Raw genomic sequence first — 20,708 nt, forward strand, 5'->3', positions numbered from 1 at the left:
ATATATAAAAAAATAAATAAATAAAATCATATATTCAATTTTTAATTTCTTATATGTCTGTAAATATGCCAATATCTTATGAAATTTACTTATAAGTAGAATAGGCTTATATTTAATATAGTTGAAACTATAACTATTAGAATCATATTAAAATGTAGAAAAACTATAACATAACCTAATGATTAAAATGATTATATGAAATAAAAAAATAAATAAAATCATAAATTCAATTTTTAATTCATTAAATATGTGTAAATATGACAATACAATTTTAAATTTGTTTATAAGTAAAAAAAGGTTCTATTTAATATAGTTGAAACTATAACTAATAGAATCATATTAAAATGTAGAAAAACTATAACATAACCTATTGTTTAAAATGATAATATGTAAAAAAAAAAAAATATCATATATTCAATTTTTAATTTCTAATATGTGTGTAAATATGACAATATCGTTTTAAATGTGCTTATATGTAGAATAAGTTTATATTTAATATAGTTAAAACTATAACTATTAAAATCATATTAAAATGTATAAAAACTATAACACAACCTATTGTTTAAAATGATAATATGTAAAAAAAAAAATCTTACTTTCAATTTTTAATTTCTAATATGTGTGTAAATATGACAATATCGTTTTAAATTTGCTTATAGGTAGAATAAGGTTATATTTAATATAGTTGAACTGTGACTATTATAATCACATTAAAATGTATAAAAACTATAACATAATCTATTGATTAAAATGATAATCTGAAATAAAAAAAAAAATAAAATCATTAAAACAATTTTTAATTCTTTAAAGGTATGTTAATATGACAATATCGTTTTAAATTTGCTTATAAGTAGAAAAATGTTATATGTAACATAGTTAAAACTTTAACTATTAGAATCATATTAAAATGTAGAAAAACTATAACACAACCTAATGTTTAAAATGATAATATGTAAAAAAAATTAAATAAATTCAATTTTTAATTTCTAATATATTCGTAAATATGACAATATCATTTTAAATTTGCTTATAAGTAGAATATGGTTATATTTAATATAGTTGAACTGTAACTATTATAATCACATTAAAATGTATAAAAACTAAAACATAACCTATTGATTAAAATGTTAATATGTAAAAAAAAAATAAATATAATCATATATTCAATTTTTAATTTCTAATATGTGTGCAAATATGACAATATCGTTTTAAATTTGCTTATAAGTAGAATAATGTTATATGTAACATAGTTAAAACTATAACTATTAGAATCATATTAAAATGTATAAAAACTATACCACAACCTATTTTTTAAATGATAATATGTAAAAAAAAAAAAATCTTACTTTCAATTTTTAATTTTTAATATGTGTGTATTTATGACAATATCGTTTTAAATTTGCTTATAAGTAGAACAAGGTTATATGTAACATAGTTAAAACTATAATTTTTAAAATCATATTAAAATGTAGAAAAACTATAACATAACCTATTGTTTAAAATGTTAATATGTAAAAAAAAAATAAATATAATCATATATTCAATTTTTAATTTCTAATATGTGTGCAAATATGACAATATCGTTTTAAATTTGCTTATAGGTAGAATAAGGTTATATTTAATATAGTTGAACTGTAACTAATAGAATCATATTAAAATGTAGAAAAACTATAACATAACCTATTGTATACAATGATAATATGTAAAAAAATTAAAATAAAATTCTATATCCAATTTTTAATTTCTAATATGTGTGTAAATATGACAATATCGTTTTAAATTTGCTTATAGGTAGAATAAGGTTATATTTAATATAGTTAAACTGTAACTAATAGAATCATATTAAAATGTAGAAAAACTATAACACAACCTATTGTTTAAAATGATAATATATAAAAAAAAAATAAATAAAATCTTATATTCAAATTTTAATTTTTAATATGTGTGTAAATATGACAATATCGTTTTAAATTTGCTTATAAGTAGAATAAGGTTATATTTTATATAGTTGAACTGTAACTATTAGAATCATATAAAAATGTATAAAAACTATATTATAACCTATTGATTAAAATGATAATCTGAAATAAAAAAAAAAATAAAATCATTAAAACAATTTTTAATTCTTTAAAGGTATGTTAATATGACAATATCGTTTTAAATTTGCTTATAAGTAGAATAATGTTATATGTAACATAGTTAAAACTTTAACTATTAGAATCATATTAAAATGTAGAAAAACTATAACACAACCTAATATTTAAAATGATAATATGTAAAAAAAAATAAATAAATTCAATTTTTAATTCATTAAATATGTGTAAATATGACAATACAATTTTAAATTTGTTTATAAGTAAAAAAAGGTTCTATTTAATATAGTTGAAACTATAACTAATAGAATCACATTAAAATGTATAAAAACTATAACAAAACCTATTGATTAAAATGATAATCTGAAATAAAAAAAAAAATAAAATCATTAAAACAATTTTTAATTCTTTAAAGGTGTGTAAATATGACAATACAATTTTAAATTTGTTTATAAGTAAAAAAAGATTTTATTTAATACAGTTGAAAATATAACCCTTAGATTCTTTATTAGATTATTTTATAAACAATGATTTACACAAAATGATAATATATAAAAAAATAAATAAATAAAATCATATATTCAATTTTTAATTTCTAATATATTCGTAAATATGACAATATCATTTTAAATTTGCTTATAAGTAGAATATGGTTATATTTAATATAGTTGAACTCTAACTATTATAATCACATTAAAATGTATAAAAACTATAACATAACCTATTGATTAAAATGTTAATATGTAAAAAAAAAATAAATATAATCATATATTCAATTTTTAATTTCTAATATGTGTGCAAATATGACAATATCGTTTTAAATTTGCTTATAAGTAGAATAATGTTATATGTAACATAGTTAAAACTATAACTATTAGAATCATATTAAAATGTATAAAAACTATAACACAACCTATTTTTTAAAATGATAATATGTAAAAAAAAAAAATCTTACTTTCAATTTTTAATTTTTAATATGTGTGTATTTATAACAATATCGTTTTAAATTTGCTTATAAGTAGAACAAGGTTATATGTAACATAGTTAAAACTATAATTTTTAAAATCATATTAAAATGTAGAAAAACTATAACACAACCTATTGTATACAATGATAATATGTAAAAAAATTAAAATAAAATTCTATATCCAATTTTTAATTTCTAATATGTGTGTAAATATGACAATATCGTTTTAAATTTGCTTATAAGTAGAATAAGGTTATATTTTATATAGTTGAACTGTAACTATTAGAATCATATAAAAATGTATAAAAACTATATTATAACCTATTGATTAAAATGATAATCTGAAATAAAAAAAAAAATAAAATCATTAAAACAATTTTTAATTCTTTAAAGGTATGTTAATATGACAATATCGTTTTAAATTTGCTTATAAGTAGAATAATGTTATATGTAACATAGTTAAAACTATAACAATTAGAATCATATTAAAATGTATAAATTATAACATAACCTATTGTTTCAAATGAAAATATGTAAAAAAAAAAAAAAAATCATATATTCAATTTTTAATTACTAATATGTGTGTAAATATGACAATATCGTTTTAAATGTGCTTATATGTAGAATAAGTTTATATTTAATATAGTTAAAACTATAACAATTAGAATCATATTAAAATGTATAAAAACTATAACACAACCTATTGCATACAATGATAATATGTAAAAAAAAATAAATAAATTCAATTTTTAATTTCTAATATGTGTGTAAATATGACAATATCGTTTTTTAAATTTGCTTATAAGTAGAATAATGTTATATTAACATAGTTAAAACTATAACTATTAGAATCACATTAAAATGTATAAAAACTATAACACAACCTATTTTTTAAAATGATAATATGTAAAAAAAAAAAATCTTACTTTCAATTTTTAATTTTTAATATGTGTGTAAATATGACAATATCGTTTTAAATTTGCTTATAAGTAGAAAAATGTTATATGTAACATAGTTAAAACTTTAACTATTAGAATCATATTAAAATGTAGAAAAACAATAACACAACCTAATATTTAAAACGATAATATGTAAAAAAAAATAAATAAATTCAATTTTTAATTCATTAAATATGTGTAAATATGACAATACAGTTTTAAATTTGTTTATAAGTAAAAAAAGGTTCTATTAATATAGTTGAAACTATAACTAATAGAATCATATTAAAATGTAGAAAAACTATAACATAACCTATTGTTTAAAATGATAATATGTAAAAAAAAAAAAAAAATCATATATTCAATTTTTAATTACTAATATGTGTGTAAATATGACAATATCGTTTTAAATGTGCTTATATGTAGAATAAGTTTATATTTAATATAGTTAAAACTATAACAATTAGAATCATATTAAAATGTATAAAAACTATAACACAACCTATTGCATACAATGATAATATGTAAAAAAAAATAAATAAATTCAATTTTTAATTTCTAATATGTGTGTAAATATGACAATATCGTTTTAAATTTGCTTATAAGTAGAATAATGTTATATGTAACATAGTTAAAACTATAACTATTAGAATCACATTAAAATGTATAAAAACTATAACACAACCTATTTTTTAAAATGATAATATGTAAAAAAAAAAAATCTTACTTTCAATTTTTAATTTTTAATATGTGTGTAAATATGACAATATCGTTTTAAATTTGCTTATAAGTAGAAAAATGTTATATGTAACATAGTTAAAACTTTAACTATTAGAATCATATTAAAATGTAGAAAAACAATAACACAACCTAATATTTAAAACGATAATATGTAAAAAAAAATAAATAAATTCAATTTTTAATTCATTAAATATGTGTAAATATGACAATACAGTTTTAAATTTGTTTATAAGTAAAAAAAGGTTCTATTTAATATAGTTGAAACTATAACTAATAGAATCATATTAAAATGTAGAAAAACTATAACATAACCTATTGTTTAAAATGATAATATGTAAAAAAAAAAAAAAAATCATATATTCAATTTTTAATTTCTAATATGTGTGTAAATATGACAATATCGTTTTAAATGTGCTTATATTTAGAATAAGTTTATATTTAAAATAGTTAAAACTATAACTATTAGAATCATATTAAAATGTAGAAAAACTATAACACAACCTATTGTATACAATGATAATATGTAAAAAAATATAAATAAAATCATATAACCAATTTTTAATTATTAATATGTGTGTAAACATGACAATATCGTTTTAAATTTGCTTATCAGTAGAAAAAGGTTATATTTAATATAGTTGAACTGTAACTATTATAATCACATTAAAATGTATAAAAACTATAACAAAACCTATTGATTAAAATGATAATCTGAAATAAAAAAAAAAATAAAATCATTAAAACAATTTTTAATTCTTTAAAGGGGTGTAAATATGACAATATAATTTTAAATTTGTTTATAAGTAAAAAAAGATTTTATTTAATACAGTTGAAAATATAACCCTTAGATTCTTTATTTAATGAAGAGTGTTTTCAAAACAATGCTTTACACAAAATGATAATATATAAAAAAATAAATAAATAAAATATTATATTCAATTTTTAATTCATTAAATATGTGTAAATATGACAAAATACAATTTTAAATTTGTTTATAAGTAAAAAAAGGTTCTATTTAATATAGTTAAAACTATAACAATTAGAATCATATTAAAATGTATAAAAACTATAACAAAACCTATTGATTAAAATGATAATCTGAAATAAAAAAAAAAATAAAATCATTAAAACAATTTTTAATTCTTTAAAGGTGTGTAAATATGACAATATAATTTAATTTGTTTATAAGTAAAAAAAGATTTTATTTAAAACAGTTGAAAATATAACCCTTAGATTCTTTATTTAATGAAGAGTGTTTTCAAAACAATGCTTTACACAAAATGATAATATATAAAAAAATAAATAAATAAAATCATATATTCAATTTTAGATTCTGAACGAAGTGATGAATGTATTGATTTTACAATGATGTGTGTTTTTTTTTTTTTTTTTTTTTTTTTTTTGTGTCTGTGTACAGCATAACTAGTCGAAATAATGCTCCAATTTCAAACTATGGGGGTGGTTTCCGATGTAAAAGTGAATATCCTTGGTGCATTATAGAGGTAAAAAGTTAACATTTTCCAACAGTTTTCCATGACAAAAAAATCGAGAAAACAAAAAAAAAAAAACGGGGCACGCAATTTTACGCAAAACCAGTTTCGACCAAATCGATTTTTTTTTTGGTTGTAATTCAAAAACTAATTACTGAAAATACTTGAAATTTTCACCAAATGTTAATGTCAGTAGTATCTGTATATAGTTAAATTTTCAAAAAATTTTGACTTTTTTTGAGTTATTTATAGACCACTGAAATTTTCGATTTTTTTGAGAAATTTTTTTAAAGTGTCGATAAAAAATTTTTGGATGACCAAAAAGTTTTGAAAATTTAATACAAGGTTCCTTATGAGTTGTTTTTAATGCACCTAAAAAAAATTAAAAATCGTTAGTCACAATTTTTTTTATAAGCGTTTTTAGTTCAAATTTTTACGAAATCTGTCGAAAACGCGAAAATTTGCAAGTAATTTTGAAGGTGAAAAATCATAAAATTTTTTCTTTTATAACTAAGTTTTGAAAATTTGGTACAAGGTTCTCCATACATTTTTCTTCAAATATCTGTAAAAAAAACTCTACCGGATTCAGACAAAAAAATTTTATGAGTGTTTGAAATTTAAATTTTTACAAAAACCGCGTTAAATAACAGTTTAGCCTCAAACGATTTTTGATATTTGTTATTATTCAAAAAGTATAAGTCGTAGATACTTGAAAATTTTACCAGTTATTAAGATTCGCGTTTTCTTTACGTGATTTAAATTTCAAAATATTTTGACTTTTTTGAGCTATTTATAGACAACTGAAATTTTCAATTTTTCTGAAAAAATATTTTTGAAGTGTCGATAAAATTTTTTGGCCCTATCAAAATACTTGAAAATTTAATACAAAGTTCCTCATATGTTATTCTTATAGTGATTAAAAAATTATAAGAATACATAGGCACAATTTTTTTTATTAGCATTTGAAGTTCAAATTTTGACGAAAATTCGTCAAAATTATGAATATTTGCGAAATATTTGAAGTTGAAAAATCATAAAATTTTTGTGTTTATAACTAAGGATTAAAAATACAACACTAAGTTTTCCATAAGTTTACCTTCAAGTATCTATAGAGAAAACTCGAAGCATCATTATAGGAAAAAATTTTAAGTGCGTTTGAATTTTAAATTTTAACGAATAGCGTAACGATAACGATTTATCCTCAAACGATTTTAAATATTTGTTTATTCAAAAAGTATAAGTCGTAGATACTTGAAAATTTTACCAGTTATTAAGATTCGCGTTTTCTTTACGTGATTTAATTTTCAAAATATTTTTTAATATAAGCTGGTTTTTTTAAACCACCTTTTTTACCAACCACTAGAAATTATATCCTAGGCTGACAAATCATCTTCGTTCAGAATCGTTTTTCGTATACAATGATAACTATCATTGGATTCAAATTTAACACTCCTATAATATATAATAATGATCCATACGGCACCTAATGTACAGCAGAGCGGTACTCACTTGCCCGCTTTTTTAATTTCTAATATGTGTGTAAATATGACAATATCGTTTTAAATTTGCTTATAAGTAAAATAATGTTATATGTAACATAGTTAAAACTATAACAATTAGAATCATATTAAAATGTATAAAAACTATAACATAACCTATTGTTTAAAATGAAAATATGTAAAAAAAAAAAAAAAATCTTACTTTCAATTTTTAATTTTTAATATGTGTGTAAATATGACAATATCGTTTTAAATTTGCTTATAAGTAGAATAATGTTATATGTAACATAGTTAAAACTTTAACTATTAGAATCATATTAAAATGTAGAAAAACTATAAACACAACTAATGTTTTAAATGATAATATGTAAAAAAAAATAATAAATTCAATTTTTAATTCATTAAATGTGTAAATATGACAATACAGTTTTAATTTGTTTATAGTAAAAAAAGGTTCTATTTAATATAGTTGAAACTATAACTAATAGAATCATATTAAAATGTAGAAAAACTATAAATAAACCTATTGTTAAAATGATAATATGTAAAAAAAAAAAAAAAATCATATATTCAATTTTTAATTCTAATATGTGTTGTGTAATATGACAATCGTTTTAAATGTGCTTATATTTAGAATAAGTTTATATTTAAAATAGTTAAAACTATAACTATTAGAATCATATTAAAATGTAGAAAAACTATAACACAACCTATTGTATACAATGATAATATGTAAAAAAATATAAATAAAATCATATAACCAATTTTTTATTATATGTGTGTAAACATGACAATATCGTTTTAAATTTGCTTATCAGTAGAAAAAGGTTATATTTAATATAGTTGAACTGTAACTATTATAATCACATTAAAATGTATAAAAACTATACACAAACCTATTGATAAAATGATAATCTGAAAAAAAAAAAAAATAAAATCATTAAAACAATTTTTAATTCTTTAAAGGGGTGTAAATATGACAATATAATTTTAAATTTGTTATAAGTAAAAAAAGATTTTATTTAATACAGTTGAAAATATAACCCTTAGATTCTTTATTTAATGAAGAGTGTTTTCAAAACACTGCTTTACACAAAATGATAATATATAAAAAAATAAATAAATAAAATATTATATTCAATTTTTAATTCATTAAATATGTGTAAATATGACAATATCGTTTTAAATTTGCTTATAAGTAAAATAATGTTATATGTAACATAGTTAAAACTATAACAATTAGAATCATATTAAAATGTATAAAAACTATAACATAACCTATTGTTTAAAATGAAAATATGTAAAAAAAAAAAAAATCTTACTTTCAATTTTTAATTTTTAATATGTGTGTAAATATGACAATATCGTTTTAAATTTGCTTATAAGTAGAAAAATGTTATATGTAACATAGTTAAAACTTTAACTATTTGAATCATATTAAAATGTAGAAAAACTATAACACAACCTAATGTTTAAAATGATAATATGTAAAAAAAAATAAATAAATTCAATTTTTAATTTCTAATATGTGTGTAAATATGACAATATCGTTTTAAATGTGCTTATATGTAGAATAAGTTTATATTTAATATAGTTAAAACTATAACTATTAGAATCATATTAAAATGTAGAAAATCTATAACACAACCTATTGTATACAATGATAATATGTAAAAAAATATAAATAAAATAATATAACCAATTTTTAATTATTAATATGTGTGTAAATATGACAATATCGTTTTAAATTTGCTTATAAGTAGAATAAGGTTATATTTTATATAGTTGAACTGTAACTATTAGAATCATATAAAAATGTATAAAAACTATATTATAACCTATTGATTAAAATGATAATCTGAAATAAAAAAAAAAATAAAATCATTAAAACAATTTTTAATTCTTTAAAGGTATGTTAATATGACAATATCGTTTTAAATTTGCTTATAAGTAGAATAATGTTATATGTAACATAGTTAAAACTATAACAATTAGAATCATATTAAAATGTATAAAAACTATAATATAACCTTTCGATTAAAATGATAATCTGAAATAAAAAATAAAATAAAATCATTAAAACAATTTTTAATTCTTTAAAGGTGTGTTAATATGACAATATCGTTTTAAATTTGCTTATAAGTAGAATAATGTTATATGTAACATAGTTAAAACTATAACAAATAGAATCATATTAAAATGTATAAAAACTATAACACAACCTATTGTTTAAAATGATAATATGTAAAAAAAAATAAATAAATTCAATTTTCAATTTCTAATATGTGTGTAAATATGACAATATCGTTTTAAATTTGCTTATAAGTAGAATTAGTTTATATTTAATATAGTTGAACTGTAACTATTATAATCCTATTAAAATGTATAAAAACTATAAAATAACCTATTGATTAAAATGATAATCTGAAATAAAAAAAAAAATAAAGTCATTAAAACAATTTTTAATTCATTAAATATGTGTAAATATGCCAATATCTTATGTAATTTACTTATAAGTAGAATAGGATAATTTTTAATATAGTTGAACTGTAACTATTAGAATCATATTAAAATGTAGAAAAACTATAACAAAACCTATTGATTAAAATGATAATCTGAAATAAAAAAAAAATAAAATCATTAAAACAATTTTTAATTCTTTAAAGGTGTGTAAATATGACAATATAATTTTAAATTTGTTTATAAGTAAAAAAAGATTTTATTTAAAACAGTTGAAAATATAACCCTTAGATTCTTTATTTAATGAAGAGTGTTTTCAAAACAATGCTTTACACAAAATGATAATATATAAAAAAATAAATAAATAAAATCATATATTCAATTTTTAATTTTTAATATGTGTGTAAATATGACAATATCGTTTTAAATTTGCTTATAAGTAGAAAAATGTTATATGTAACATAGTTAAAACTTTAACTATTAGAATCATATTAAAATGTAGAAAAACTATAACACAACCTATTGTATACAATGATAATATGTAAAAAAATATAAATAAAATAATATAACCAATTTTTAATTATTAATATGTGTGTAAATATGACAATATCGTTTTAAATTTGCTTATAAGTAGAATAAGGTTATATTTTATATAGTTGAACTGTAACTATTAGAATCATATAAAAATGTATAAAAACTATATTATAACCTTTCGATTAAAATGATAATCTGAAATAAAAAATAAAATAAAATCATTAAAACAATTTTTAATTCTTTAAAGGTGTGTTAATATGACAATATCGTTTTAAATTTGCTTATAAGTAGAATAATGTTATATGTAACATAGTTAAAACTATAACAAATAGAATCATATTAAAATGTATAAAAACTATAACACAACCTATTGTTTAAAATGATAATATGTAAAAAAAAATAAATAAATTCAATTTTTAATTTCTAATATGTGTGTAAATATGCCAATATCTTATGTAATTTACTTATAAGTAGAATAGGCTTATATTTAATATAGTTGAAACTATAACTAATAGAATCATATTAAAATGTAGAAAAACTTTAACATAAAATATTGTTTAAAATGATTATATGAAATAAAAAAATAAATAAAATCAAAATATCAATTTTTAATTCATTAAATATGTGTAAATATGCCAATATCTTATGTAATTTACTTATAAGTAGAATAGGCTTATATTTAATATAGTTGAAACTATAACTAATAGAATCATATTAAAATGTAGAAAAACTTTAACATAAAATATTGTTTAAAATGATAATATGTAAAAAAATATAAATAAAATCATATATTCAATTTTTAATTTCTAATATGTCTGTAAATATGACAATATAATTTTAAATTTGTTTATAAGTAAAAAAAGGTTTTATTTAATATAGTTGAAACTATACCTAATAGAATCTTATTAAAATGTAGAAAAACTATAACATAACCTATTGTTTAAAATGACAATATGTAAAAAAACAAAAAAAAAAAATCTTATTTTCAATTTTTAATTTTTAATATGTGTGTAAATGACAATATGGTTTTAAATTTGCTTATAAGTAGAACAAGGTTATATGTAACATAGTTAAAACTATAACTATTAGAATCATATTAAAATGTAAAAAAAACTATAAACAACCTATTGTTTTAAATGATATATGTAAAAAAAAAAATAAATAAATTCAATTTTTAATTTCTAATATGTGTGTAAATATGACAATATCGTTTTAAATTTGCTTATAAGTAGAATTAGTTTATATTTAATATAGTTGAACTGTAACTATTATAATCCTATTAAAATGTATAAAAACTATAAAATAACCTATTGATTAAAATGATAATCTGAAATAAAAAAAAAAATAAAGTCATTAAAACAATTTTTAATTCATTAAATATGTGTAAATATGCCAATATCTTATGTAATTTACTTATAAGTAGAATAGGATAATTTTTAATATAGTTGAAACTGTAACGATTAGAATCATATTAAAATGTAGAAAAAAATAACATAACCATTTGATTAAAATGATTATATGAAATAAAAAAAAAATAAAGTCATAAAACAATTTTTATTCATTAAATATGTGTAAATATGCCAATATCTTATGTAATTTACTTATAAGTAGAATAGGATAATTTTTAATATAGTTGAAACTGTAACTATTAGAATCATATTAAAATGTAGAAAAACTATAACATAACCTTTTGATTAAAATGATTATATGAAATAAAAAAATAAATAAAATCAAAAAATCAATTTTTAATTCATTAAATATGTGTAAATATGCCAATATCTTATGTTATTTACTTATAAGTAGAATAGGCTTATATGTAATATAGTTGAAACTATAACTAATAGAATCATATTAAAATGTATAAAAACTATAACAAAACCTATTGATTAAAATGATAATCTGAAATAAAAAAAAAAATAAAATCATTAAAACAATTTTTAATTCTGTAAAGGTGTGTAAATATGACAATATAAGTTTAAATTTGTTTATAAGTAAAAAAAGATTTTATTTAATACAGTTGAAAATATAACCCTTAGATTCTTTATTTAATGAAGAGTGTTTTCAAAACAATGCTTTGAACAAAATGATAATATATAAGAAAAAAATAAATAAAATCTTATATTCAATTTTTAATTTTTAATATGTGTGTAAATATGACAATATCGTTTTAAATTTGCTTATAAGTAGAATATGGTTATATTTAATATAGTTGAACTGTAACTATTATAATCACATTAAAATGTATAAAAACTATAACATAAGCTATTGATTAAAATGATTATATGTAAAAAAAAATTAATAAATTCAATTTTTAATTTCTAATATTTGTGTAAATATGACAATATAATTTTAAATTTGTTTATAAGTAAAAAAAATTTTATTTAATACAGTCGAAAATGTAACCCTTTGATTCTTTATTTAATGAAGAGCGTCTAAAAAACAATGTTTTGAAGAAAATGATAATATCTAATAAAAAAATAAATAAAATCATAAATTCAATTTTTATTTCATTAAATGTGTAAATATGCCAATATCTTATGTAATTTACTTATAAGTAGAATAGGATAATTTTTAATATAGTTGAAACTGTAACGATTAGAATCATATTAAAATGTAGAAAAACTATAACATAACCATTTGATTAAAATGATTATATGAAATAAAAAAAAAAATAAAGTCATTAAAACAATTTTTAATTCATTAAATATGTGTAAATATGCCAATATCTTATGTAATTTACTTATAAGTAGAATAGGATAATTTTTAATATAGTTGAAACTGTAACTATTAGAATCATATTAAAATGTAGAAAAACTATAACATAACCTTTTGATTAAAATGATTATATGAAATAAAAAAATAAATAAAATCAAAAAATCAATTTTTAATTCATTAAATATGTGTAAATATGCCAATATCTTATGTTATTTACTTATAAGTAGAATAGGCTTATATGTAATATAGTTGAAACTATAACTAATAGAATCATATTAAAATGTATAAAAACTATAACAAAACCTATTGATTAAAATGATAATCTGAAATAAAAAAAAAATAAAATCATTAAAACAATTTTTAATTCTGTAAAGGTGTGTAAATATGACAATATAAGTTAAATTTGTTTATAAGTAAAAAAAGATTTTATTTAATACAGTTGAAAATATAACCCTTAGATTCTTTATTTAATGAAGAGTGTTTTCAAAACAATGCTTTCAACAAAATGATAATATATAAGAAAAAAATAAATAAAATCTTATATTCAATTTTTAATTTTTAATATGTGTGTAAATATGACAATATCGTTTTAAATTTGCTTATAAGTAGAATATGGTTATATTTAATATAGTTGAACTGTAACTATTATAATCACATTAAAATGTATAAAAACTATAACATAAGCTATTGATTAAAATGATTATATGTAAAAAAAAATTAATAAATTCAATTTTTAATTTCTAATATTTGTGTAAATATGACAATATAATTTTAAATTTGTTTATAAGTAAAAAAAATTTTATTTAATACAGTCGAAAATGTAACCCTTTGATTCTTTATTTAATGAAGAGCGTCTAAAAAACAATGTTTTGAAGAAAATGATAATATCTAATAAAAAAATAAATAAAATCATAAATTCAATTTTTATTTCATTAAATATGTGTAAATATGACAATATAATTTTAAATTTGTTTATAAGTAAAAAAAGGTTTTATTTAATATAGTTGAAACTATACCTAATAGAATCTTATTAAAATGTAGAAAAATTATAACATAACCTATTGTTTAAAATGACAATATGTAAACAACAAAAAAAAAAAATCTTATTTTCAATTTTTAATTTTTAATATGTGTGTAAATATGACAATATCGTTTTAAATTTGCTTATAAGTAGAACAAGGTTATATGTAACATAGTTAAAACTATAACTATTAGAATCATATTAAAATGTAAAAAAACTATAACACAACCTATTGTATAAAATGATAATATGTAAAAAAGTATAAATAAAATCATATACCCTATTTTTAATTTCTAATATGTTTGTAAATATGACAATATCGTTTTAAATTTGCTTATAGGTAGAATAAGGTTATTTTTATTATAGTTAAAACTATAACTATTAGAATCATATTAAAATGTAAAAAAACTATAACACAACCTATTGTTTAAAATGATAATATGTAAAAAAAAATAAATAAATTCAATTTTTAATTTCTAATAGGTGTGTAAATATGACAATATCGTTTTAAATTTGCTTAAAAGTAGAATTAGTTTATATTTAATATAGTTGAACTGTAACTATTATAATCCTTTTAAAATGTATAAAACTATAACATAACCTATTGATTAAAATGATAATCTGAAATAAAAAAAAAATAAAATCATTAAAACAATTTTTAATTCATTAAATATGTGTAAATATGTCAATATCTTATGTAATTTACTTATAAGTAGAATAGGCTTATATTTAATATAGTTGAAACTATAACTAATAGAATCATATTAAAATGTATAAAAACTATAACAAAACCTATTGATTAAAATGATAATCTGAAATAAAAAAAAAAATAAAATCATTAAAACAATTTTTAATTCTTTAAAGGTGTGTAAATATGACAATATAATTTTAAATTTGTTTATAAGTAAAAAAAGATTTTATTTAATACAGTTGAAAATATAACCCTTAGATTCTTTATTTAATGAAGAGTGTTTTCAAAACAATGCTTTGAACAAAATGATAATATATAAAAAAAAAATAAATAAAATCTTATTTTCAATTTTTAATTTTTAATATGTGTGTAAATATGCCAATATCGTTTGAAATTTGCTTATAGGTGGAATAAGGTTATATGTAACATAGTTAAAACTATAACTATTAGAATCATATTAAAATGTAGAAAAACTATAACATAACCTATTGATTAAAATGATTATATGTAATAAAAAAATAAATAAAATCATAAATTCAATTTTTAATTCATTTAATATGTGTAAATATGACAATATAATTTTAAATTTATTTAGAAGTAAAAAAAGATTTTATTTAATACAGTTGAAAATATAACCCTTAGATTCTTTATTTAATGAAGAGTGTTTTCAAAACAATGCTTTGAACAAAATGATAATATATAAAAAAAAAATAAATAAAATCTTATTTTCAATTTTTAATTTTAATATGTCTGTAAATATGCCAATTTCTTATGAAATTTACTTATAAGTAGAATAGGCTTATATTTAATATAGTTGAAACTGTAACTATTAGGATCATATTAAAATGAAGAAAAACTATAACATAACCCATTGATTTAAATGATTATATGTTTTAAAAAAGAATAAATAAAATCAATTTTTAATTTCTAATATGTGTGTAAATATGACAATATCATTTTAAATATGATTATAAGTAACATAAGTTTTCATTTAATACAGTTGAAAATGTAACCCTTAGATTCTTTATTTAATGAAGAGTGTCTAAAAAACAATGTTTTGAACAAAATGATAATATATAATTTAAAAAAAAAATAAAATCTTATTTTCAATTTTTAATTTTTAATATGCGTGTAAATATGACAATATCGTTTTAAATTTGCTTATAAGTAGAGTAAGGTTATATTTAATATAGTTAAAACTATAACTATTATAATCATTTTAAAATGTAGTAAAACTATAACATAACCTATTGTTTAAAATGATAATATTACCTATATCCTAATGTTTTGAATAGAATGATAATATGGAATTAAAAAAATAAAAATAAAATCTTAAATTCAATTTTTAATTCATTAAATATGTGTAAATATGACAATATCATTTTAAATTTGCTTATAAGTAAAATAAGGTTTTATTTAATACAGTTGAATCTTTACCTATTAGAATCATATAAAAATGTAGAAAAACAATAATACAATTTTTTGAATAAAATGTTTTTAAAAAATTTATAAAACATTAAATCTATGTTTTAATATTTAAATATATGTTACAACTGTAAACACACAATTTCCATTTTTATTTTGTTTATACACTTTATAAGTTTTCATTTAACATATTTGTAACTAAAATCCTTAGATTTATTATTTAATGTAGACTGACCTTAATAAAACCTATTGAACGAGTTTATTACAACTAATCAAAAAATAAATAAATTCATAAATTCAATTTTTAATTCTTTGTGTGTAAATATGACAATATCATTTTAAATTTTATTATAAGTATCATAAGTTTTCATTTAATACAGTTATAACTATAACTATTAGAATCATATTAAAATGAAGAAAAACTATAACATAACGTATTGATTAAAATGATTATATGAAATAAAAAAAAAATAAAATCATAAATTCAATTTTTAATTCATTAAATATGTGTAAATATGCCAATATCATTTTAAATTTTGCTTATAAGTAATATAATATGGTTTTATTTAATATAGTTGAAACTACACCTATAAGAATCATATTAAAATGTAGAATAACTATTATATAATTTATTGTATAAAATGTTTTTAAGAAATTCACAAACCATAAAGTCTAATGTTTAAAATTTAACATCATGTTCATAATGTAAAGACACAATTTCCTTTTTTATTTTGTTAATAAACAATATTAATTTTCTTTTCACACATTTGTAACTAAAATCCTTATATTCATTATTAAATGTAGAGTGACTATAATAGAACTTATTTAATAAAATGTTTTTATTAAATTTAAAATGTATAAAGTCTTATTTTTAATAGTTAATATTTCATTTGTATTGTTTTAACACACAATTTCCCTTTTTTTTTGTTAGTAAACAATATAAGTTTTCATTGCAGACAGTTGAAACGATATAATATGATGGGTCTTACAATTACTTACAAATATACCTGTCATATTTAAGTATGATAATATATTATAGTATCTCTTTGCTATTACAGTTTTTTTAAATGTTATTAGGTATACAGCATAGGTTATAAGCCTTAAAATAAAAACTATCTATATGATAAATGAGAATTATAACTTTTTTATATTCTCAAAACTTATACCACATACTATTGTAATTATAGTAATTTATATTTATTATTAATTATTATAAGATCCATTTTAAAATTCAATGCAGGTAAACTTTTCCCATCTGTTGTTATTTTAAATAAATTTAGTCTATTACAATCTATGACAGTGATGTGATTTATACTTAGAATATAATAGGTATTAGAATTTTCAACAACATATATTTGACGTATGGCACTCGTACATGGTTTTAAAAATTGAACTCTCAATTATTATAATTGAAATATATATATATATATTGTTAAATATATAATATTTATTTATATTATATTTGTACCTATGTGTTTTATGTATTCAACGACAATTTTGTGAAAAAAATCACAAATATTTAACACATAATTTCTTAAAACACATTTAAAATACTAAGGGTATGGTATTATAGATTTATACTATTATACAATGAGATCAATACAATTAGACGGAAAAAGAATATAAAATAAAACGTGATTGTATCGATGCTTTTGAATAGGTATCTTTGATAATCTTGGCAAAATACAAGTAATAACAATTACTATAATTGTACTAAGTAATTGTTTGTAATAATTATTTCGATCATTTTTATTTAACAACCAATATTTATAAATATGTTTTTTACTTTTTTAAAATAATATGTACTTTTATCTTTTATAATATGTTTAAAAATGAGTATATATGTGTTATGTATTTTGGTATATTTATATGTAGAATAGATAGTTTGGTCACAGGTCGTAGTTCCATTAGGTGCCTTGTGACCTATACACCCAATCGAAAGATTATATACATATTATATACTATGTGCATTATTGTGATTTAAAGTCAAGACAAGAAATCGTATTATATTTTTCAATTTTAAAAATATTAATATACCGATAAGGAACTATAACATTTAGAGATAAAGACTATTCATATACTCTCAATGCAATCGCTTTTAAATTACAATCCATAAAAGCAATATGGAAATTAATAGAAATTGAATTTACGCTTAGAAATACATATTTGCTATAGAGTTTGTTATATTTCCACGCGATAGCGTTGTTAATAAGTTATTAAATACCTTAATTATTTTGTCGTTTATATTTGATCTATATGACGTCTAAAAATGAATTCAACCATACCAATATCTACCATATATATACTTAATTCCTACTGACATTTAAGAATTTATGTTATTGAATACTTTTAACATATAAGTATATAACACTACTATACTATATTATTATACGAATTTTGTAAAAGACGATCGGTAGTATGTCGTATACGAAAAACATTCTAACACAATCTTAACGCATAATATTGTTTGTGAAAAAGGACCGGTTTTGTTATAATATAGGTACTGTCGTTACAGCTGCAGCTGTCGTTTCAGCTGCATTTGACACAATGGAAATAATTGAAATGTAAAAAGGATTTTTTGTTAAGATTAAATTGATGATGGGCCGAATGATGGTTTCGAACCTAATGTCGGAATGAGCATTCTATCGAGTACTCGGCTTATTTATTCTTTTATATGTTATGAATGATACGTGCCCTTATTGGCACCAGCTGCTGACGCACACAGTATGTAGGAACAAAAATACGTTGTAAAATGTAGAATTGAATGCTTCCAAGAAAAAAAAAGAAATATACAGTAAAGTAACTTTAACATAACAGTTATGCTATAATGCTATAGCCTATAGCAAGTAAAATGTTTGGAACAATAATATCATTATATCAATATCAAATATCACGCATTCCGTTAACGTCGTGGTATTTTTATATTTAATTATGGACTGAAATGTAAAATTAAATAATAGAACCATATGCGCGTATAATTATTAGGCAAGTATATTGGTCAAGTGTTTGTATTTGAATCTGTGTATTACCGCCGTTACAGATATTATGAGCCCCGATTATTATTATTATTATTATTTTATAATTTAACATTATAATATTATTACCATATAAACAATTTGTAATGTGGGGAAAAAACGCTGACTCGACATAAAGGTCTATTTACACATAACCGTTCCGTGTCCGTTCCGTATCAGTACCGTCCGTTTAGTTTCAGTACTTTGGATTTACACAATACCGTCCCGTGTCTGATCCGCATGACCGCATCCGTTGTCCGTGCCCGTTTAGTGCTGTTAGAACCTATCTACTGACGTGAGTTTTACATACCGTGTTTCACTGTTGCTTTGGGTACTCGAAAAAAGTTATAGTATGACTGGAAGTGCCGAATCGCTAGAAGATCTAGCTGTACTTGCCTTGCTGCTGGATGAAGAAGAGAAAAATAATAACAAATAAAAAAGGATTTGGGTTCATGATTTATGGAAAAAAAGAAAAATTGAAGGCGAATTCGCTACTTTGTATAGAGAGTTAGTAGATCACGAAACAAAATTTTTTGAATATTTTCGTATGTCACAGTACTGTTTTAATTTATTATTAAGTAAAATTGAATATGATATAAAAAAACAAGGTACTTTTTGGAGACAAGCAATAACACCAAAAGAACGATTAGCTGTTTGTCTGAGGTATATTGTATACTGTATAGATACGTACAAAATTGAATAACCAAACTGTGTGTGAATATAAATTTGACTTAACAATATTATAATTTAATTAATTAATTTAAGAATAATAAAATTAGTCATACAAATTATTTATTAATTATAATAGGTATACTTAAAGTAGTGCAAATTAAAAAAAACAAAACTTAATAACATAATAAATTCAACAAATTTCATATTTAAAAAGTATGTAATATTTTATTATATAATAATATTTTTGTCTTTATTTGAAAATGTGCAAAATATTAGCAGCAGACTCATTTTCTCCTTGATTTTTGTATGGTTTTGTTTTTGGATGTTTGAACTTGATATTTGACGGTGGTACATACATATTTGCTGGTAAATTTGAGTATATCTCTTGTTGGGATTGTAATGATTGTATACTGGTTTGATTTGAAATATTTCGATCGAACTGTGGACT

The sequence above is a fragment of the Aphis gossypii genome, chromosome X, assembly GCF_020184175.1.
Source record: "Aphis gossypii isolate Hap1 chromosome X, ASM2018417v2, whole genome shotgun sequence".
Taxonomy (NCBI): domain Eukaryota; kingdom Metazoa; phylum Arthropoda; class Insecta; order Hemiptera; family Aphididae; genus Aphis; species Aphis gossypii.